General features: G+C 38.1%; 1 protein-coding gene across 9 annotated transcripts in view; it reads left to right on the top strand.

Annotated features, from left to right (window-relative positions):
- The window catches only part of DLGAP2 (DLG associated protein 2), a 455404-nt gene that overhangs the window by 88823 nt on the left and 341662 nt on the right, over positions 1–24919 (top strand). The gene's annotated exons all lie outside the window — the stretch shown is intronic.

Raw genomic sequence — 24919 nt, 5'->3', positions numbered from 1 at the left:
TTCACTGCCAAAAGGTACAGCCTGGCCAACACAGTGCCGTGTGTGGGTAGGGGTAAGGAGTGTGTAATTGAGCAGAGAAATCAAAATACAGACATTTCTACTCATACAGTGAGTCAGGAAAACTGTTAGTATGTTTTTCTAGAACAACTATAAGTTAATGGTGAGGAGCACAGGGAATTCTTATAGATCTCAGAGGAATAGAGCTATAATGCTGAAGGATTCTTGAATTAATTGGTTTTACGTGGGTTCAGTGGACCACACTGATATTTCATTACCCTTAGAGAAATTTGACTGTAGGCCAAAAAAGCTATTCCCTTACCTTTTAAAGCTCTGAGGGGTGCCTGCACCAAAGTATCTCGATTCCTTGCTTCAGTAGCATCTTTTCTCTCCAGCTATGTTGAGGCACCTCTGAAGCAAGAACAGACCTCTTGGCTAGTGTGCCTTAAATACATAAGTCAGTTGTGCAAAGTATAGAAGTAAAAACATGTTTTGTTTGCTACCATTTTTAAAACATTTTAATTATATTCCTTTTTCTCTTAAATTGCAATTTAATTGTAAGTAGATTGTTATCTTAAAAATATATCTGTTCCTGAGCTTTGAAGACACCCTGTCCTGAGAGGAGTAAGCCATCTAAACAGCATTGGAAGTGACTTCCAGTCTTTTTTTCCAGAGTCACAAAATTTGTATCACAATCCTTCAGTTTGGTGGACATTTTTCAAAGTCTTGAAGACCAAAAGATTTTTTTCAGGTTTGTGGAAATAATGGAATTTTTCATGAAAGTTTTTTTGGAAAAAGAATGTAAGTTAGAAAAAATAAGGGCTAGAATTCACATTGCTAAAACTTCTTTAAAGAAATCTGTTTTATGAAACTCTTTTTTGCTGTATTTTGTCCTTCTTCACCCACCTCCCACTCCTCCCACCCCTTTTTACTAGAAGAGTGGGAAAGTATGGGGAATTGGATTCTGTATCTAAGATGCCCACAGGGTTAGATAACTTTTATTTTCATAAGATGCCTGAACAATCTTTCCTTGCTCTAAGGCACGCTTGTTAATTTGGAACAGTCTACGTCATGTTTTGGACTAGTGTTTAACTCTCTAGGATAGAATAACAGTTTAAAAGAGATGTAGCATGCAAGCATCTCCATGATTAAAACCATCAGCGTTCTCTTTCATTCTATTTGTACATTTTCCAGAAAAGGACATCCCCCTTCCACTGATGTACTAGTGGAAACTTCTTCCAGGTGTATGTTTTTTCTTTCAGCTGACTTTATTAATGTATAGTTTTTCATGTCCTTCCTAAATCATCTTGTATTAGCTTGTTGGGTGGGAGTACTAACACATACATTTTGTTATCAAAACATCTGAGCTGTTCATGCTTTCTGTTCTACAGTGATATTCTCTATGTGATATTCTCTGTGTATAAGATGGTTTACTTTGCTAGAATGATTTTATTTGGAGTAACGCTGTATGACGTGGTTCTCCTGCCTTTTGGGATACTATAGGAGCTATAAATAACAGTGGCTAATGTCTACAGTCATGCACAACAGGAAGCAATTTAACCACTTGTCTCCTTTCTGTCATGATGGGAAATATCAAACATTTGTGCATCAATAATGCATGTGATCCCCAAAGCCATTAGTGGTGCTTATTGTAGAAGTGTATTACCAGAGGCGGTGCTGCACCCTCTGCACTTGAGATTAAACAGTAGCAAATGTTCCCATGCATGTGGTTTCGTTGTCTCAGGATGACTGTGCATTGGTTAAGACACCAGCTGTACCTCCAGAGAATCCCTCCCCGTCTGCCAGCCCAGAGGAGCCACACTGTTAGGCAGGGAAAAACAGGGGAAGAGCTTGGGAACAGCAAAAATGGGCACATTAGCTTATCCTGCTTGACACAAAGATCATTGGGGCAGGAAAGGATTAGAGAAAGTGAAGATGTTTCACCATAAAGGAAGCTGATATTTCAGTCTATCTGTGAAAGTCATTGTAGAAGATTAGATGCATGTTGTCACTTGTAGGTTGTACTAATTTCTTTAAAGTATGTTGGTTTGCTGGACTTACGTAGGTAAATGCTTAGATGAGAGAGTTTGAATATGTAGCTGGCCAAAGCTGCTGTCCCAGAATTCCCCAGATCTTATCTGGACACAGCTTAAAATCAGGAAGAAGTGAGGGTACAGCACCAAGGAAACTATGAGAAGCATAACTCACAACTGTTCTCATTTGACAGCAAATCCTGGGATGAATCATCTGCAGATTTTCAGTGGTATATATAGGAAACCTAAACTTACCAAAGAATAGTGATGGGATGACAAAAAGCCATGGGGGCATTTGTGGTTTTTCTTTCCTTATGTAATGGCTTCTTGAATGTCCTTTTTAAACCAGGGACTGATCCTCTGTACTGTACCATTAACACTTGTGAGCCATGAGCCTCCATACTGAACATGGGCAGAACAATGCTGGAGGCTTCAGTTGACAGAAGTTTAATTCATGAACCACCTTCACAAATATATTTGGAAATTGTGACTCACAGAAATCAGCCCACAAGGCATAAGAAATTACATCATGGTTAAGCTGCAGGTGATTATAAATGTAAGGGATAAGATAAGCTTCAGGAAAGGCATGTATATATTGAAAATGCTTCAATACTTTTTGCTTCCTTTCTAATTTGGAGGGCAGTTGGATGAAGCAATACAAAACTGAAAATCTGAAGAGGAAAGGTCAGCATGGCATGGACTGCTAATACCATGTGTTATGAGATGTGTCCTTTCTTTCATTACCATAAAGACTTGGAAATCATCAACAGCCATGAGCATCTGTCCATTAGGATTAGTTATCAATGCTTCATATACCTGAGTGTAAATCTTTCTGATGTATTGTATTTGAACTAAATATATATAATGATTCTTTACCAAGATCATTACAATTTTTGCCCAGTGCTAAAATTTTCTCTCTCCTGTTTCTATGGAAACTGTAATACTGATAAGACACAGTAAACAAATGCACTGTATCATAAGCCTCCCCTTTAGCAGGACATTCATTTTGCTAATATCTGTCCAAATTTGTCAGGTGACAGGTGTTGTTCATTTAACCATTCAAACAGTAAAGTATCTATTTAATTTTCACTGAAGACTTATCTTCTAGCTTTGAGGGCTTTTGCCTGCTCTTAAATCATTTTCCTAACACAGTGATGAGTTGGTATGTACCGCTGCTAATATTTGCTTAGCTCAGAGGAGAGTAGTGAGTGCTTATATGAAGTGCTTCAGAAACAGAAAATCTAAAAGTGTACAAGTACACTTGTTGTTAGCTAATGCAGAAACTAAAAGCTTCTTTTGCCTTTGATCTTTTGAACATTTTTATGTGGCATGATGTTTTGGGGAAAGGTCAGCAGGTGGCCTGCTGTCTAAGAATTAGACAGGCTTTTGTGGAACAAGTTACACCTCACAAAGTGGAGTGTCATCTTCCTGAGCCGTGCCCAATTGCAGTCTTTAAGTATTTTACTCAGCAAGAAGCTCTCTTTGCATTCTGAAGTGCCAGACACAGCCACACAGTGAGGAGACTGACCTCCTCCCCCTGCTCTGGCTGGGGGACTGGCAGGTTGCAGGCAGTGCATCCCCTGTGGCCCTGGGGACCGTGTGTCTTGAGGGCACATGCTTGAGTTGAGGTGGCAAACTCCATCCATACTCACTGCCCATTCAATAAAATCCCTGTTTGATTGCTGATCTTGCCTTCTGTTTTAGAACCTTCCTTCTGCTGTACCAGCTTTAAGGTGACTAACCATGCTGAAAATGGTAAGGAGGTTTTCAGAGACTAGAACTGAATAAATTGTTCAAATGAGTCAATAAATGCTCCGCCTATGCTATACTTCTTGAGTGGTTTATGGTGAGTGAGAAGTCAAAGCTCAAATAGCCAAAGTTAGGAATGGAGAAGCCTGCTTGGTTTTCATGTGCTGAAGAGATTGGAATTTACTCTGAACTCTTCCCCTGGGCTGCAGGGTGGCAATGAGGCAGCCACCTTTGCTCCAGTTTTTAACGTTAAATACACATCAACAACTTAAAGAACTGCCATAGCATAAGCAAAATGCTTTTTATTTTCTGTGAAAAGCTTATGATGCTTGTCTCATTGAAGACCTGCTGTGTTAAATATATAACTAAATCAGTTGATTACTTAATGGCAGTCACTTCTAAAAAGGCTTTAGGGAAACTTATGGGAATGGTGTGCTAATAAGGAAAGTTGGTGATCTAGAGAAACACAAATCATCACTCGAAGCCTTGATGTACTCGTGGTAATGGTAGTGATAAAATTTTTAGGTTTTTCTTTTCAGTTTCTTTAGCAGGACCATGAATATCATTACTGTGACCGGGACTGAGATAGTCTATCTGGGTTTTGGATTTTGGATACAGCGGCGACGAATGGTGCTCCTAAAAGACACAGAATTACTTTGATGTTCCGTAAGAAGTAGGCTGGTGGATGTGCACAACTACTTCTTTGTGTGCAAACACAAGTGTCTTAGTATCATCCTAAAGAAACCCTCTTTAGGCAGGGCATCAAGTTTGACTGGGGCCCTTGAGATACTTTTTGCTGCTTCAGTGAGCCTGGCTCCATGAGGGAGCTTCCTGTGCTTTTTCATAACTATTAACTCAAGAAGCAAATGAAGGCACATCAGCCTGCATAGGCAGAGATTTCTTTGAAGGACTAAAATAGTATTTTATTTTGCCATTTTTATTTTTTAATGGGGAGCAGGCCATAAGTCTTCATTATGATTGTCTTTCCATTTCTAGTGTTTACTTGAAAAAAGACAGATTGTACCATACATCATGCAACTTATAAAGGGGGCTTATAGAAAGATAAAAAACACTTTTTACCAAGGCAGTGAGCATTGGGCATTGGTTTTAAACTGAAAGAGGGTAGTTTTGCATTGGACATAAGGCAGAATTTTTTTACAATGAAAGGGGTAAGGCCCTGTAAGAAGATAAATGGTGGATGACCCATCATTGGAAGTGTTCAAAATTAGGCTGGATAGGGCTTTGTACAACTTGACCTAGTGAAAGATGTTCCTGCTCATGGCAGAGGGTTTTGGACCAGAGAATTTTTAAAGATCCCATCCAACCCAAACCATTTGATGAAACTATGTTTTTTGGTTTTGTTTTTAAAATTTTATTTTGGCTGTACTTGTTATTTGAATTAAAATTCAAGAAGGGGTAAACTCCAAGATAGATTTGATTGCTTGTTATTTCAATTTTCATGAGATTCACCTTGGTATTGGAAGACAGATTTTGGCCTTAAGTTTGACATCTTCAAAATGTCATCCTTGAAGGCATGAAGCTATTACTTTCTTGGAAAACATTGCAATTGATATTTGCTGGGCTGCATTGGCTGTTTTCTGCTAGAGCTGGTCTCTGACTTCTTTACTCCAGTAATTTATGTGAGGAGGCTGTGGTCATCTTTCTGCTTTTGAAACTCCATTGTTTAAGCCCTTGTGGAAGACATCCCGTGCCATTTAATCATTCCGATTTTTTTGAGTTGTAATTCAAGAGCATCACAGACCACAGATATATTCACTAATGTTCTGTGTTTTTCTTTTACTTAGGACCTTTCGTAACTCTGCATAGCTAATAACTCAAGTCTTCTTCATTGTTGGTAGTTATTTTCATAATTTAAAAAAAAAATTGACAGCTTTATCACTTTGTTGGATACTTTGCACATTCTCATGCCTAATGTTTTGCAGTTCCCAGTAGGATTTTTTGTTATTGCCTCTCTAGTTTTGCTGCTGGCATTTGATCTTTTAATTTTCTTCTTTTTAACTTATCTGATTTTTTTCTGTCTTTTTTAAAATCATATAAGAAACAGGTTGCTATTCACTATACTTCCTCTTTATTGATGTAGCTAGCAGATTCTTAGCTTTTTGATGTTGTGTAATTCTTGGCTGCAAAATTCAGAGCTTCTTTAACTGTTACTGGCATCTTTGTTTGGCATTATAGAAGACATATGGCTTCCTACAAAACTGTGTCGTTATTTAACTTGATTTTCATTGCCTTCCTGTTGGAGCTTCTGGCTAAGGTATAAATACTGCATCATAAATATTTCTTTCCCCGCTCAAGAAATCTGATGTTGGCTTAACACTGAGCATTCTAGGACAACCTAGGAGGTTTAGCTTGCAGTAAAAATATTTTGGTTTTTCAATCCCCCCTTCTTCCTCCTGGTACTGGGCATGTGTGCACAGCACATTAATTTTTGAATTTTGTCTCAGGACATGTGGATAGGATGGTATGGGAGTGCCAAGAGTGAGCTAATTTTTCAGCAGAAATGAAGATATGGTTTATCTTTTTTTGTTGTTGTTGCTGTTGTATATTGATTTGAGGTTCTTTTTTTTTTTTTTTTTTTTTTCTGCATAAGTGAAAAAGTTAAATATGGAATTTTCATTCGGTTCTTTTAAATTCACTGTCTTTTCTACTTGCACCATGGTCAGCCAAAGTGAAGGCAGGGCAGTCACAGGCATAGTGTTGTTGCTCTTTAGACTGAGTTTCCAGGCTCCCACAAATAGCATGTCTTCTCTAACACAATTCATTGCTGTTGCCAGGGGTCTGTTCTTCAGAAACATGTTTCCTTTCCAGGTATTCTGAATTGGTATTCCTCTAAATTCATTACTATATATGCTGTCCATAATTTAGGATCTCTGGAATAGTTGAGTAATGTCTCTGTGTCTTCATAAGCATGTTTTACATTTAATGTCTTCCTAATGAATGGTAACTTTTAACTTATGACTCATTCTGCCTATACACAGAATTTCTTATGGAATTACTAATTTTGCATGTAGGTTAATAAAATAATTTTACAGTGATTTTGACTTTTTGGAGAATGTGATATATGGAAGAATTCTGCCTGAAGGCATATTATTTAATCCAGTAGAAAACTGCATTTTTCCAATTATATCTATTTTATATGATGGCCACAGGTTTTTTAAATCATTCAGATAATCAGAGAAGACCTCTAGGTCTGGAAGGTCTGATTTGAACTTCGGACAATCTCCTCTCCTTGTCCAATGCAAGTTCTATTTGTGCCTGCCTGGAGGTAACTCCTGATGTTTGTGCAGCCTGTGATAGGTTCCACAACTTTCTGAAGCAAAGTAGGTCTGCATGTAATTAGTCTTACTATTAGATATTGTGCAAAATATTTCAAACTGCATGAATCTACCATGTTGCAACTTTAAACTTAATATTACTGTTCGGTCGACCATGGACATAGAGAATATTTGATTTTTATGTGTTTTTGCAATAGTATTTTATGTACCTGGGAACTAGTGTCCTTGATTTGAGCCTTCTCTGTTCCAAGAAAAAAATGTTAAAATAGTTTCTTGGCCCTTCAACCATTTTTTTTTCTACACTTCTTGTGGAAAAAGTGAATCTGGCTTTGTATATTTTTTTTCTCAAAATGTGATGTGACTGCATTGAAATTTCTTCTTACAGAGGTAAGAAAATGTGATCCATGTTCCTAGATAACAAGAATGCTTGTCCTGTAGTTATTTTTGAATCTAGTTAGAAAAATATTAAACATTTGCCTCTATTTCTGGTATTAGTTGTAAAATAAATGACATAGGACAACATAGCAGCCACAATGAAGTGATCCTGCTTAATCTAAGTGAATTGGAAGCATAAGAAGAAAGTCATCATTTAAAAGCTCAGTTTTAAGAAGTCAATTAATATACACAGCTGTGGATTGCCTTTCATTTAAACAAGAATTAAGGCATGATAATTTCTTGATTCTCAACTATATTTTTGTCCTCCATTCTTTCCTTCCCCTATCCCTCCATTTGTGGTAAAATGAGACTTTAAAAAGTATTCTCATTTCTGTATATCTTCTTAACTGTAGCTAATTTATTCTATTGATTCATTTAGAGGTGATCTTTGCAGAAAGTCAAGAAAAACATTTAGCCAATTTCCATCAGTTCTAACCTTGAAATTATTAACAGGATAGCTTCATTGATGTTATAGATATTGACTTTGGGATGCACTTACAATATTTAAAGTCCAACAGCCAATAAGTAAATCATAATTACATATGAGTTAACTGGCAACAGTGACCCTTGACCATTTCTGCATTGCATTTTCCATATATTTATGAAAAAACTGCCATCCCAGTGATAATCCCTATTTTGAGTCCTTAAGTGTTTTTCATTAATATACTCACATTCAGATTACACACTGGGAAGTAAATCTGTGGGAGTTAAGTGCTTGTTTTCTTATGTTATGCAAATAAAGAAATGTGGTTAGACATATTGCTGCAATGATAATTTCCAACATCAAGTATTTTATTCAAATGAGTTAAAGGGCATGTATGCATCTAGCAGAGGCTGCATTCTTGCCTTCCCTCTAGGTACTTTTTCTCCTTTAAATTTCTTAATATTAAAACATAATCAATTTGGGTTTTTTAAGCTGTGCATGCTAGTTAGGTTTTTGAAATGAAGCTTTCTGAAGAAACTAAGTCTTTCTATACCTTCTTGAGGTATTTGGAAGTATCAGTTATTTTTTTTCCTTTTTTTTCCCCTCCTTTTATTTTATTACTGAGTATTTGTTTGCAATTCAAAAGTACCTTTATCTTTTTCCTGGGATATTCACTAAGGGTTTTTGGGAATCTATTAGTGTAATATTTTAGAGTTCAATGAGTTTGTTTTTCCTACAGATCATCTCAAGTTGGCTAAAAACGTTAAAGATTATTTACAAATATGGCTGTGTACATTAAAATGATACGGAACTGGCACCTGAGCTTTCTGTCACGAGGGAAGAAATCTTCTGTAGGTCTGACTCCTTTCTTTATGAAGACGTGATACAGCAAAGTATTAAAAGTATCTTTTCTCAAAGACATTAGTGAAAAATATGGTGAAAATTGGCAGAAAGTTTAATGGAGGATTTTAGACAACTTAGAAACAGCGACAAAAAATTATAGCAGAGGACTAAGCCCATTGTAGTTGAGGAAAATCACACTACTGATGTCTATGTCTATATGTCTAATCACATTTCTTTATTTGCATAACATAAAGAAATAAAAGAAATTAGGGGGTTTCAATAAATATTTCTGTTCTGTATTCTACTTTTCAGGTGTAAGGCCTTGTGTTATGTAAGTCAGTAGTTTTTCTGTAACAGCAGAATCTACAAATAACATTAGAAGTATCTGTAGAGTCAGGTCAATTACATCCCAGTGTGTAAAAAGCCAGGGTGAAAGTTTTCTGGTTCATTGTTTATGCCAGAATAATTCAAGGACAGCTGAGGAAACTTCCCTACACATGGCAGGGGGGATGGAACTAGGTGATCTTTAAGGCTCCTTCCAACCCAAACCATTCTATGAAAATTCTCTGTGTGTGCCAGCATTATACCAGTATTCAAAATAACAATCAGGATTGTTCCAGTAGCAAATTAGATTCATTTTATATAAAACCTGAATTCTGTCTAATCTTTTTGGTTAGTAAATAGTCTCAGGTTTAGACTTTGTAACGGCTTTTCACATTTTTAAATGGCAGAAGGTCTTGTCATAGAATCACAGGATGGCTTGGGTTGGAAGTGACCTTAAAGGTCCTGCAGTTCCAAACCCCCTGCCATAGGCAGGGACACCTTCCACTAGACCAGGTTGTTCCAAGCTCCATCCAACCTGGCCTTGAGCATTTCCAGGGATGCAGAAGTTTTCTTCAAGGTTTCAATTAATGTCAGCCAAATGTACATAGAGTGCTGCAAGCTTCCTAGCTTGATGCAGATGATTTTAAAACATCGCTTCATTATAGCAGAGCTATGGGCTAGATACTGTTTGAAAGACAGATCTCAAAAGGTTGCTGTGATGGCAGTGAGAAGAGATTGTTTTTAGAATGGCTGTGAAACAATTAGAATCAGGCTCAGCCCAATTCAGCACTCAACTGGAATTAAATATAAAAAAAAAAATCTTATAAAAATTGTATCTGAAACAAACAATTAGAACACCATGACTTGAATATGTGTATGAATTAATGTAATTCATGTCCACAAAGGTGGACACTTTGTTCAGGTAAAAATTAAATGGCCAATTAGGGCCAAGAAAAGGAGGTCATAAAACTAAAATAGCAAAGAATATCTTCTTGGAAATTTCAACTCTTTCTATTCTCTGGTGCTGGATATGGGATACAGCATTGTTTTAGGGTCATGCTGGGAGCTGAAAGGCTCAGTTACTAATTCAGTATTTAAACAGGGGGCTAGGGAACAGGAAGGGGGCTTCAGCATTACAGTGGAGTTCTTGATATTAATACGTGACAGTTTCCTTGCTTGTCTTTTTAAGTGACCTTGGAAGAACACATAGGCATGTAAAAAAAGGAAAAAACCCTTAAAATCTGGTTAAAATGCATTACATCAGACTCAGTTTGATCTTTGGCTTTTCAGAAACAGAGGTGTCTTTCAGCTGAACCAGATCAGTCCAGAGTGAATGCATCATCAAATACAAGGCTCTTCAAATTGTCAGAGAAAAGTAGAACAAGACAACTACAAATAAGGCAATTTTTTTTTTCTATGGTGAAAATGGAGATAGAAATGTCTGGTGAAACTTATTTCCTATGGCAGATTCTTCATCTCTGACCAGCTCCACTCGTATCTGTTCTGTCTCATTCCTGAGGAGTTTTGGGTTGACCCTTCCAGCTGAAGAGGCCAGTCCTGCTGAGTCAGAGGTGTATTTCTAGAATATGCGTGAGACATGCACTACAATACCCGGCCAAATGATGACCTTTAAGACTAATTGCTGCATGCCAATTTTTTTAAATATATAACCAGATATTAGCTGTAAAACTAAATTAAAAAAAAAAATCAAAATTCACTTTTCCCTCTCTTGATTTTGTCTACAGATTTTTTTTTTTTTAATTCTTATTGTTTAAATTTTTTTCTGGGCATTGATGTTTCAGTGGCCAAGGTGCAGAGGCTGCTGTCAGTACAACCACAGCATACACCCAATGTGTGCCTCTTTAAAAGGTCATGATTTAGGCAACCAAGTTGACTGGAGGTTTTGTGTAAAATGTAAATGTCTGTGGAAAAATGATGACCAAACTAGAAGATTTCATGATCTTTTCTAGGTCTTTGTTTCTTTGGGAAACAATGAACTGTATATGGAAGTTGTTTTTCTGGTAATTAAGAGCTTCAGGAGCAGGCTGAAATGGTTTCTTTATCACATCCTGTTACCTGTACAATTTAGCTTGCATATTCACCTGAAGTTTACACTTAAATTACTCTCTTATTCCCAGCTGTCTGTAGCATCAGAGCTTTTAACTTTTATCTTGATGTTATCATGGATGGAGCTTTCTGGCTCTGAAGTGATCAGAGATCACTTGTTATGCAGATGAACAAGCTGAAGAGCAATTTCATAGCAGCAATTCTGAATGAATCAGAAGTGCAGAGGATTAACAGGATTGTCAAACTGTGCCTTGCTGAGAGGCACACCCATCCACTAGATACATCTTTGCCTACTTCCAGTGATCCTGCATCACAATATATTCAAAACATTTCCTAATTTAGTTCTGCACACAAGTAAATGCATGTACTGTGTCCTAACTGCTGAATTTAGTCAAATTTTGAAAGTATGCAAGTATTACATGCTTATGATGTATGTACAATGAATGTGATTTGCATGGAACTAAATGCTGAGACATGTTTCTCAAAAGCATTGAAAAGTGTTTCCTGAGCAGAGTGCAATATTTTTAGTGTTGCAGATAAAAGTTCTGTCATTGTTACAGTGGGTCTAATGTTTGTAGATATTGCCAAGTTGTTGATAAATTTAGGTCCAAAGCTATTTGAAAAAAGAAAGTGCTCATTTCTTAAAAATATTACAGTATCATTGCATTTAGTTCTATTTCTATGAAAACATCCTTCCTGGTAAATCAGTAATGTCTAAATTAGTTTGATGTGATGTGATGTGATGTGATGTGATAAAAAGATATCTCTGGTAACTTAAAAACTGCATCATTAGAATTTGAATCAATACTTTTGCAAACAGGCCTCATGGACAAGTCATGCAACCAAGTAAAGCTGTGCTGGTTTTATGTGGGTTCCTGAGAGATTGCAGGATTTCTGTGCAGGAAGATATAGCAGGACTGATTTTCAGAACTTATTTACCTAATTTCTTTGGACAAGTGTGCCTGATTGGTGGATATACACCTAATCTCACATTTGAGAGAAATAATCAGGAAATTAGGAGAATGTCTGCTAATTTTCTGTCAGAGGTGGGTTACTTTATTACACTTCATTGAAATTATTATGTTTTGTAAGCTTAATAGCTTAATTCTGTCACAGAAGTTCGCAGTCCTGTCAAAAAATTGTTGTTTTATAAATCATATCCAGAGTAGAAAACTGGTAATTCCCACATTTGGACGGACTGGAGAATAACTTTGTAATGTTCCTAGGCTTTAAGGATTCTGTAAAATATTTCTCTTCCACACAAATATGAATACCAATTTTCCAATGAGTTCTAATATTCTGATTAGCCTGTTGTTTAAAAGTGAGTCTACCTTTGTAGGCTGGAGGCACTGGCAAGGCAGGATTGTTGTATCATGCATGGCAAAAAGATTGATCCAAGACTAGTGCAAACCAAGACTATTGACAATCCTTTAACTTAATTTTATAATGGGAATAATAATGTGTGCTTTGGAGAGTGAAAATTTTAAACATTATTAAAAACTAAAAGCAATTACAGTGACTCAGAAAAAATAAATACAATAATTGAAACTGGAAAAGGCTGTAATGAGATTATAATGGTACAATAATAATAAAAACAAATAGTAAGCAAAGGCAGATTATGCTCTCAAATATGTAAAGCTCCTGACAATAGCTGTTGAAAAGAAAGGGTAAGATGGGTAGGGAACATTTTGGAAACTGATGGTGCAGTAATTGGCTGTGACCTGTGCTGCAGAAGCACTGCAAGCAGTAAGAAACTGCCCTTTTGGAGAATAGGGCCAAACTGAGCTATCTCTACATGTAGGCTGAGTGGGGCAAGAGGAAGGCAATTTGGGGCTGCAATCCCCTTTTTTGGGGTAATCTGAAAGCAGGATGTGTTTTGAATTACTTGTGTTCACTCATAACCTAATCTCCCATAGTACTAATTCTGGCCTGTGATAATATCTTACTTCAGCAGTGAAATTAGAATCCAAAAGTGAGCAATTAAGCAAGAGGGAGATTGAAGTATTGTTTTTCTTTGTAGTGTGGTATCTCCCAAAGGTTTTCTGGAACTTCTGGTTACTCTTATTAATGTTTTTACGAATGTACCATCACAAACATGGGCTGACACTGCCAGGGCTGCCTCCACAAGGGCACTGTTGAGAGGGGGTTGGCTGCCTGGCCACGCGCTCCCAAAGTGATTTATGGCAATGCCAACATGGGCAGAGAGTCCTGAGCTGGGCTGATGATCCTGTGTTCCCCCACTGTTAAGGTCATGGGAACATCTGTGCGAGCACACAAAAGATGGCAGCAAAGAACCAATCCAGAATGAAACTCACTTTGAATGTGTATTAGTGCCCAGTTGTGCAGCTACAAGTCCCACTGTAAAGCCACAAGAACCAAGTGATCAAATGTTGGGGTGCAGAGCTGCCTCTCAGCAGTACTGTGGGGGGTTCCAGCTTCCAGCACTCACAGATCTGCAGTGTTAGGTATTGACAGAGATCTATTCAAAGTAAAGAAATCACTTTTTTTTTTTTTTTCAGACATTTCTCACTAGATCCAATTTATGATTTATCTCTTCATGTCATGTCTCTCAGATTTAAGTCCAAATAACCATGTGGTTTATACTGAAAGAAGTATTTTGTTTGACCAAGAATTGCAAAACTTCAGGATTTTTTGCTTTTACTGGGCCAGTAGCCAGATATTTGTGTCCCTCACAGCAGTTTGAGAGGAGCTCTTCTTCATCTTAGAGAATGCACAGGTTCCGCTGCCTAGTGTATTTTTTATACAGATTTTGTGTTGATTTGTTTTTCAGGTTACTTCTCTAAGCTCTTATTTTTTCCTTCCTTTTTATTACTTTCACATTTCCCTGTCCATTCTCTTTTCCTTTTTCCCCCTTTTAAATTAGAAATTATAGGTGTGTTTTCAACCAGGCTATAGGATCTAGGCTACTTCTTTACTAGCAAACAAAAACATGCAGTGCAAACATCCAAATATCATCTACAGATCCAGAGATATTGTTATTTTCCAATCCACAGATTTTATTATTTTTTGTGTTGTTGAATTGTTAACATTGAGGGTTTTTTCCACTACAGTTTTTGCTTGGGGACAAAACTATCTGTGTCTCAGGCAATTACTAGACAAGGACAAGTGGTAGCTGAGGCTAAGGACAGAACCTAACAAGAGCTTCTTGGATGAAGCCACTCTTATTTTAGAAGACATCTCCAGAAAATTGCATGGGCAGGTTGTGCATGTCACCCTCACAGTAAGCAAATGCTCCTTGGTGAATTTTGCTTGCTGGTGTTGATGTGGCACAGGCCTTTGTGTGCAGAAAAGGGATATTGGGGAAGGTTGTGAATGACCCCTGGGCCTGGGCTCAATAACAGCAGGTCTGTCTATGAGCTGGATTCAGAGGTTCTTGCTGTGAAAGTAGAAGAATAATGCTGAGTATCCTAAATTCCTGATGATAATCAGGTTCATCCTTTCTGTTTCATTTCCAACCTGTCACTGGTTCTCCATTTTGGTGCTATTTACTTCCCCCTCTGCCCCTCTTCCTCAGGCTCCTCACTCCTGGTTCACTCCTTCCTGAGGAAGTTTGAGTCTCTACCTCTGAACTTCCCATTGCACTCAGTACTGGTGTTCCCTGGAAACAGGACCTACTTTGAACCCAGTTTTTAACTTGAATATTATTACTGAGAGGACCCTTTTTTTTTTTTTTTAGAAACATCTCTGAGTGGCAATCTGAGCCAACCAAAGTAAAGCTTAGCTTCAAATGTTTGGGTCAAGGCAGTAGATTATACATATTGTTGCCTTCATGCTCACTTTGCACCAGAAAGGCTGTTTGAAAAGTTGTACATCTGTGTAGAAAACTTAGTGCCTTGAAGAACTTCTTGGCAATCTTATACACACCTCATAATAATGATAATAATAATAGACATTGCTCATATATGGGCATTTGAGTCTCTCAAGAAAATTCTTAATATATGACCTAGAAGCTCTTATACCCTGAATTCTTTTTTCTTCTCAGTGGTCTCACAGACATCTGATGTCTTCATGTTTACAAAGTAGTCTTTCTACTTCATGTTTAAAAGGGCAAACGAAGCTGACAGTGACTTACTTTCTATAGAGTAGAGGCTCTAAAGGTCTTTTTCAATTGATAACTTTTTTCAAGCCATATTTTCTGTACTGATCTTTGGCCATTTTTTCATCAACCGCTTTTTGTGTTCTTTACATCTTGGCACAGTGGTTGTGCCTCTGCTGGGGCTGGTGGGAACGCGGGATTTGAAAAGGGCACGGATACTGAATCATGCACATCTTGTATTCTAAAGAAAAACATGTACAGTGTCTTACAAGTTGCTCCCAGGAGAATTTTACTTAAATGTTAATAAGACACAGTAGTAATGCATTAGCAGCATCCGTGAGAATAGCTGAGGATGAGCTAGCAGTGCTGGGAATGGGCCAGGCTGGGTCCTGCCCCTGTCCTGCCAAGGCACGGGTGTCCCATGCCCGAGTGGTTGCTGCTGTGTGTCCTCCAGAGAGGACAAATCCTGCCAGCTTGTTCTCAGCTTCTGCCAAATGAACCTAATTAAAACAGGAATACACATTTTGCACTGGGGCTACGCGTAGCTACCTCTGTGCTTTAAGGAAAATGACAAAATTGCATATAAACAGAAAATCTGGAGGGACTGAGAAGGCAGTAATTTTTCCATTCATAGATTTATTGCTGTAGGAGGGAAGTTTATAACTATGTCACCTAGATTAGTGACATCTGGGTTAGCTGAACTGGTTTTGTGTGCTCACTGACAGCTCTGTGGCTTTCTGATCTTGTTGACATGGAGGACAGTGTGGAATAGCTCCAAGATCACCTATGAGCAGTATTTTTGACCTCAAATATAAAACTATAGAGTTACAGTAAGATACAGCATTTTAGCTTTTTAGTGTATGAACTGTTTCCTCTTGTTTCCAGTTTATGTAAATGTAGATTACAATTCACATATATTAAATTAAGTTACTTTTTAAAATTAGGATACAACCATAATTTTTTCCCTAATTTCTGTCAAATGTAAAAATCCTCCAATTAAATGTTAGTAAGAAACTTTTTCTTGTTTTCTTGTCTCTATAGTATTAATTTTCTGCTACGTGGGAATAGAAGAAAAAGACCTTATTATTGTTATTTCTGTTAAGGTTCCATACACATTCTTCATGACAGCACCTTAATTTTGAATATTGCAAGGGGAAGGGAAATAATTAAACTTTAATCTGTTCTGTTGGATACATGACTAAAAGCCATGTTAGGAAAACAGCAAATGCAAATTTCTTTCAGTGAAAACTTGAAAACTGAAAAAAAAATGCATTTGAATATTCTTCCTTTAATATTTTCAACTAATATAAGTATCTTATATAATTTGATTTTTGTGGAGACTTCTGGAAAAGTCTCAATTTTATTACAGCATGGTTTTATAGAAAAGAAATAAAAACAGAGGCAGCAAACATTATTTACTCCAGTGTTCACAATACTCTGAAAGTAGAAGTAAAAAAAAGAGACAGCCTCTGAGCAAGAGGGGCTGCAGATTTACTTTCAGTCATATTAGATCTGTAGCTACTTTTCCCCTTTCCACTCATTTGTATGCAGCTGGACTGGAGGAAACCTCTGCAAGGAGGTCTGGATGGGCACCAGTGGTGCAGAAGAAAACATTCTCCTTTATTAAAATGTGGCCCATTGCAAAGTAGGAGCCCCATGGAGAGCAAAGGTACAGTGATGTTATAATTAGCATAGCTGTACTCAGGTAAAGTGAACATCCAGCATCAGAAAATTATATATAACTGATTGAACCCAGCATCTTGAAAATCAGGTTGTTAAATGAACTTTAGTGACTGGGAATTTGGTGTTTAGCTGTAGTTCAGTTTCTCCCACCACTCCCCCCAGTAATGTAGATATTTTGCCTAAAAACATCTATTCTGTCACTTGTTCCTAAAAGAAAAAAAGATGTCCTTCAGTGATATTTGATGAGCATGTTTGGAAACCTTAGTTCTAAAATAAAGAGAAATTATTTTTCATGCCTACTGCTTCAAGCAATGCATCCCTTATAAAAAAACAAACACAGAATAATTTCATTTGGGAAAGACCTCTAAGTTCTGATCAAGACCCATCATTCACTCAGTGCTGCCAAGTCCACTATTAACCACAACCCTCTGCACCACATCTACACATCTTTTAAATATCTTCAGGGACAGTGATTCCACCACGTCTCTGAGAAGCCTGTTTCAATGTTGACAACCCTTTTGGTGAAGAAATTTTTCCTAATATCCAAAATAAACCTTCCCTTGCAACTTGAGGGCCATCTCCTCTCATCTTGCTGCTTGTTAGTCAGAAAAGAGACTGACCCCCATCTCTCTACGCCCTCCTTTCAGGCAGCTGTAGAGAGCAATGAGGTCTCCTTTAAACCTCCTGTTCTCCAGACTGAATAAACCCAGCTCCCTCAGCTGCTGCTCATCAGACTTGTGCTCCTGACCCTTCACCAGCTCCACTGCCCTTCTCTGGACATTCTGCAGCCCCTCAATGTCTTTCTTGCAGCGAGGGGCCCAGAACTGAGCACAGGACTCCAGGTGTGGCCTCAGAAGTGTCAACTACAGGGGGACAATCCCTGCCCTGCTCCTGCTGCCCACACTGTTGCTGATTTGGGCCAGGATGCCATTGGCCCTCCTGGCCACCTGGGCACGCTCTGGCTCGTGTTCAGCTGCTGTGAACCAGCACCCCCAGCTCCTTTTCCACGGGGCAGCTCTCCAGACACTCTGCCCCCAGCCTGCAGCACTGCAGGGGCTCACTGTGATCCAAAGGCAGGACCCAGCACTTGTTCAGGTTGAATCTCATAAAAGTGGCCTCAGGCCATCAGTCCAGCCTGTCCAGGTCCCTCTACAGAGCTTTCTTACTCTCCAGCAGATCAACATTCCCACTCACAGTGCTGGCCAGGAGAGCTTGGCTGCTGTCTGCATTGAATGGAGAAGTCTGGGTCATTGTGAGCCCCTTGCTGAGGCACGATGAGTTCACTGCAGTGGTCCAAGGGGAAGTTATTCAGTTCTGCCACTTCTCAATAATGCAAGGGCATTAGCAATTACTGTGGAGCTTTCAGCCACCTTTACTTTGAGCTTTGGAACGAAATATTTTAAAAATAAGAAATTGAAGAATCCTATTTATTTTCTTTAGTTCTATACAGACAAATGATGATTATCTTGTGTCTAAAGCTCCAGTGCAAAGCCATTTCCTTCAGGGGTGCTAGCCACAGCTCCACTGTCTTTCAGTAAGGAAATGACTTCTGCAGCTTCCTGAGGAAGCTGATTTAACTCTTAAAGTTAGTGCTAGATGGGTAAAGCAGAGTGTACACACTCAGGACACTGCACAACAAACAGGAAAATAAGCCAAGAGAAGTCACAGTGAACAATCTAAAGGAAGCTGTTGATCACAAAGAATACTTTATTAGTAAAAATGGAATAAACTTCTGAGAATGCCACTTGATCGTCATGCATTAAGTTCCTGCAGTATGAAAGAAAATGGTTGCTTGTTCTGCATGCCTGGTCATTTTAGGTCCTCCCAGCCAGGAGGCTGTTCAGAACACCACTAAGCAGCTGCAATTTGTGCTTTATGAAAAAGCTGTCCTGAAATAAATCATCCCAGAATGACCCATTGTAGCACTGAAATTACTCTGGTTTGGTGAATGCCATCTTTCACAAATTCCCTGTAGGCTGAAATGGATCAAGACATTAACGTGAGCTTGGGGCTTAAACTTAGGACATTGAGACAAAGGATATATCACCATCAGGAAAGTTTTCTCCATAACAGAATTATCAGCAAACTTGCATTTCAGACATGTCTTTGCACATAGCAAGATACTACATACTTTATTTGGAGCACCAACTACCAACCAGACAGATACTTTTAGATATTGTTCTAAGCTTATATATAAATTTGAAAATTTACTATTCCTATTTTGGACTGAAAGTGCACTTCTCAAAGCGTCTCTGCTCTGGCTGTACTCATGAATAGTTGATTAATAACAGGTTTGTATGTCTATCCATAATGCATACTTGCCTAGTCAGACCTCTTCTGTTGCTTCTATATATTTCACCAATAGATGGAGTAGAAAGAGCCATAAATTCTTTAACGATTCATTCAGATGATAGCTTAATTGTAAAGTAATTCTGGCCTGCAAGAAGTTATGTAATATAACACCAGCTTTTACATTTGTAAATTAAATAAAAATACATGCAAGTGTCTTTACTAAACAAGGCATTTGACAAAAAGACTTCCTTTTACCTCAGCTATTCTTTGGTGTCCTAGCATTAAAGAAATTTTTTTGGAATATACTATTGTACACAGCTGTTTGGTAGGAGGAAGTGGGGGTGTCTTCAGTGAAACACATAAGTTTTGCATGCAAAGAGTACTATTTTTGTTGTGCATTAATATTCAGTTTTGTTAAGGTAGATCAAGAAGGAACAAGTTCTGTAATCAGCAGATTCTTGACTGTAATCAATTAACTGATATTGATTTCCATTATTAAATGTTCATGTTTAGTATGATGCCTGCACAATTAAGTGCAATGTGTACCTCTCAGAGAATAAAATAAAACAAACATGATGCAGGGATTTCTTTTTTTCTTTTCCTTTCCACTATTATATTGTCATGCTTTTTTATTCCTGAGTCTCCTTATCATGAAATGTGAAACTATGTTTGTTCGGATTTATCTACTTGGCATTCTTGAACTTTGTGACATAGGAGCTATGAGTTTAATGTAAATGTTATTTTTATTCATTTCGTACTTCAGTAATGCAGTCTTCAATGGATAAAAGAACCAGGCTTACTGAACAGAGTTTAGACAGAGTGAGTAATAAAATATGCTTTCTCTTTAGAGATTAAATGAATAACCACTGTCTAGTTTAGTAATTGTAACTGTCTTGCTCTTGCCTGCTTCTCTCTCCATTCTGTTCATGAGTGTCTTTCTCCAAGACAGTGATTTGCAGACTTGATTCCTAAATGGTGATCCTATAATGCCACTGGAAGCTGGGCAATGAAAACAGTCCTAGAAATATTATGACTCAAGCATTCAAGCTAGCTTTTGCAGTCTCTCTTTTTCTTCTCCTTTTCCTATCCTTTCATTTTTTCCTTCCCTTTATCTCTCAGAATTGAAAACCATCTGATAAATATAGGCTTGAAAATTCTATTACAGCAGAAACATTGGTAGATTCTTGTTTTTCCTCAAAATCTGAAAATGAGGAGAGACTTAAAGGGAAAAAGCCTCTGCCATGGGTGTTCTTCACTATCCCATGCCTAAGGGAAGGGAGGAGGCAGCTCTCCAAACTTCCTCTACCTCAGAATCAGTTCAGTCATTATTACATAACCACATTCAAGCAGGTTCAGACCCCCCCACCTGGCAAGAGCATATGGTCATGTGAGGGGATATTTAATCTGGTGTGCTTCCTTTTTGTTGGAGTGAGGCAATGGCATGTTCCAGGCATCAGAAGCCCCCAGGTGGTGCCATCTCACTACCTTACCTCGTGTGCATGGGCACCCAGGGCTGACCAGGGAGCAAGTGCTACGTGACCCTTACTGAGGTTAGAAGAGCTGAAGGGTTGACTTGAATTATTGATGGATGCAGTTCCCATGCAGGTTATGCCAACTCTGTGACCCTCTCACCTGCCCAGATCCTGTTCTGCTGTGTCTCTTGTACCTATCATAGGACAAGGTGGGACAGCTGGTGCCAGGGTAGCCTTTCTGTGTGAAATTTCTCCGTCTGAGGGTAGAGCAGACCTCTTGTCGGGAACTGGGGTGTCTTCTCTAAGCCTGTGGAGGTAGGCTAGCACCATTGGGCTAGAGAAAGGTAATTTTGATTTGTGATTTAGGCAAAAGAACTTCAGTCTCTTCAGGGAAAGGTAAGTCAGAAGATTTTCAAAATGATAATGTACTTTTAACCTGAACCCCTTCTGTGATAACTTAAAATGCAATAGCACTAATAAGCCATCATTAGCAATGAAGTCCCTTCCCATTGCACCAAGAATGTGCTGTGAAGAGTTACGCCTCTTCTCTTCTGAAAGTTGTTGGAGCTCTCCCCCTCTCCCTGTTCTCCTTGAGCAAGAGCCAAGAGTGATGTCTGCCTCCATTGTAAATAATAATAGACCTGGTGGGAATTGCCTGAACCAACAGTTGCCTTCTCTTAAAAAGAGAAATAAGTTTTTACTGAAGTTCATTTCTCCTGGCAGCTTGGGAAGAGGCCAGGTTGCTCATGCTGGTGGTTGCTCATGCTTCAATATCTTCTGCTGCTTTTAGCTTGAGTTTGCTGTTGTTTTGTACATTTTGCCACTCTCCCAAGTATCTTGTCAGATATTTTATACCAAGTAGTTTATGTTTGTCCTTTTCACCCAGCCAGATATGGCTCTAAATAAAATACCTGCTCTGAAAGAAAAGAAAATTGGGAACTAGAAAACAAGTCAACCTTTCAACTGAGCAACAAACTGCAGTCATATGTTTGAGGACAGATTTTAACCCCAGTCTTGAACCACAATTCATCTGTATTTTGACATGCTCCTGGCACAGAACAGACAAGGAACATCAAATATGGCTTCTGAAAGAGCTTTTATGCTGGAGGACTTGTGCAGTCCTCCTGTGTGAGACCTGAGGATACAGACTGGCCATAGCTCTAATCATTTCACAGAACTAAAACAGAGTTACAAGATTTTTCTTATGTTATTTTTTCCCTTTAATTCAGAGCCATTGAATTACCAGTTTTGAATGATATTTTTAAAGGAGGATCTTAAGTGCTTTCTTATTTTTTTTTTAATATAAACTTAAGTACTGCTTTCATGGCACTTTTAACTTCAAAAAAGTCTGGAATTTTAATTTGCATTTTGCAGTCAGAGTAAAATATGAATAGAATTGAAGACTTAAAGATATAAAATATTGGTAATTCTGTTGATTATGAACCCAGAATATCTGTTGCAATTGCCTTGCTTGATCTTTTATATAATGCAGTTGATGTGATTTCCTTTAAATAATACTTGTTTGAAATTGACCCAATCTTTTAGGTAGAAAAAATTTAATTATGATTTTAAAAATTGAGCCATTTTTATAAGAACTTCCCCTTCTCACAGTGTTCCTGATGAACATCTGAGTGACATATTTAATAGCAGTTTACTTTAGTGCCATTTCAAACCCCCTGTAAAACATTTTAGTAATATTACTACAAGAGCATAAAGAATACTTAGTGTCTTTAAGGGACATTATATTAGTTAAGATTAAATTATTTCTTTTTTCTTAATATAGTAGTTCTGTAATTTTCAGTCAGATAGTTGTTTTTGTCTTTATATCTTTTTGTGTACTTGGATTTCCTGTCAATGGCTTTGTTTGGAGTAAAAATCTTCTAAGAAAAACAGAGCTAGACACAAATCACTTAGAGAGTTCCTGAAAATAATGACAAATTTTATACTAAAATTTTTGAAATAATTAAATTTACCATATATTATGCAATTGTAGACAGAAAACAGACTGCTGGATTGGTTGTTGGAATTCTTTGTTCATTTTTATTTTCTCCATATGTTAGAGAATTGATACACTGTCCAGGATTTCAGTGAAGCAACACAATTAAAAGTTCAATGTTTTCCAAATAAAATAGTTTTAATTGTTTTTTCTCAGGAAGGACTTCTTACACCTCCACAATAATAAGCATTCTTATGTGCTTCAACTAACCACCCACTCACTTTCTCTCTTTAAAGGATCATCTATCCCAATTACCATTGAGACTTTTCAGTCTCTCATTAAATTTGGAGCAGTAGGCAATTTAATCAGGTGGTGATCAGTGTGATATTACAGAACACGACCTTTATAAAGTGTATCTAACAAATTTGGATATTCTGTGTTACTAAACATACTTAGTGTTTAGTTAGTTTACAGTTCTCTTTGGGAGAAAAAAAGTGACTCATAGACAGCACTAGTAAGCAAAAAAAAAAAAAAAAGGTTTTATGTATGTTATTTGTCTTTAATTTGAAGTGTTTTCTCTTGCATGTCAAGCAAATACGAATTTCCACCCCCCATTTGGACATGTTTGAATCAACCCTGGAGCTGACTGAGGATGTGGGACATTGGTACAGCATCATTCTTCAGATGAATGCCACATTCTGCCTTTTTTTCCCCTAGTCAGAGTGTCACCTCCCCTCGCTTGCAGAGAAGGAACCCTCTGCAGATGGAGCTTTACGTGGTGAGCGGTGACTCAGAGCGGCCGTGGGCTGCAGCGGAGCCGGGGCGGCGGAGCTGCGGAAGCGGAGGGGGTGCTGCAGCCTCTCCCAACCTTCTGGGGGCTCCAGGGGCTCTGCAGCTTCCACAGGGGCCTTTTCTGGAAATCCCTGGAGACTCAGGGCACTGCTCTGCCAAAAAGCGGGCTTCAGCTAGGGCCAGGACGTAGGGTAGGAAATCTGTCAGGCCGAAAGGAGTTTCATGCTGGTGCAGAAGGGTTTGGCATGGCAGCATTGAAGCACACTAAGCCATTCAGTTTGATTGCTGCCTGTGCTCACCAGGAGTTCGGAAATCAGAGCTACCCCAATACCAATGAGACACTGAAAATTTTGTTTGGGTTTATTAAATTTACTTGTGCAGCACAACACAAGCTCTAAAGCAACTATCTTTCCCTAATATTCAGGTCACAAATCTGGTTGATTTTTTTTCCCTGCCCATAAGACTGCAAACACCAATAGTCCTTAAAAATTCTGTAATTTGAAGCTTTAGATTCAAAACCCCACACCAGGAACTTAACCATGGGTCTTTTTACGGATAAACCCAATTAGGTAAAGCTGTCCACCCATGTGCCATTTGGAAGCTCTAAATCTAGATTTTCCATCACACAGGGTGAATTTCAAGTTAGATAGGTAGGATCTGACTTCTGAGAGGGTGAATATTTTGTTTCTTCTCCTCTAGTACTAAAATAATCTAATGGATGCCCTGAGATATAACAGCCAGTGTATTTTTGCATCTCTGCTTTAGATATTAACATGCTCTGAGTATCCAAGTATCTTTTTCATACTATCTTACATTATGTAGTGCAACATTACTGCTGCCAGCCAGAGAGGAAGAGATGACATCCTCTTCTCTGCATGCAGATCTCTGAATTCCTCTAACATAATCCTCACATGTTTCTTCAGCTAGGCCCATCTCATATATCCATATCAGAAGTACAAAAGTATTTTTGTCAAGGGGTCAGGACTACAAGTACATTTGTGAGGGGTAATTTAAAGGTGGTATTGCTATTGCAGTTGAGTCCTGAATAAATTCCTTCTAGGAAAAGAAGGCCAGTTTAATGAGATCCGAATTAACAAAGGTTCACCAGTTTCTTCCCTCTGTGGAGTAAAGGAATTAACAAAAAACCACTATGCCAAAATTTAGCATCCTGATTCTACCTTTCATATTTCCTAAGTACACATCCAGGAAGAAAATTCATCAGTTGTCTCTAAGCAACGTGTTAGGCAGTGTTGCAATTTTTCATGTGACTCTAAAATAAATAATTTATCTCACGTAAAAAGTGAGGACACCTATGTTGAATGGTGGGTTAGTTTGTAAAAGGCAGAAGATTTATATCTGATTATTTTGACTCCTTACTAGGAGTCTTGTCTGGGAATGCTGCTCATCAAAAACTCACATTGAAATGGGAAGAGAAAGGTAAGATTAAGAAACAGAATGCTTTTAATATCTTAGAGCACATAAAGTTACCTGTAAGTCTTTTAAAAAGACATTGCATTCA

This window comes from Melospiza melodia, chromosome 3 (genome assembly GCF_035770615.1).
Source record: "Melospiza melodia melodia isolate bMelMel2 chromosome 3, bMelMel2.pri, whole genome shotgun sequence".
In the NCBI taxonomy this organism is placed as follows: Eukaryota; Metazoa; Chordata; class Aves; order Passeriformes; family Passerellidae; genus Melospiza; species Melospiza melodia.
The sequence above is the reverse complement of the archived record's forward strand: the minus strand, read 5'-3'. Positions and strand labels throughout refer to the sequence as shown.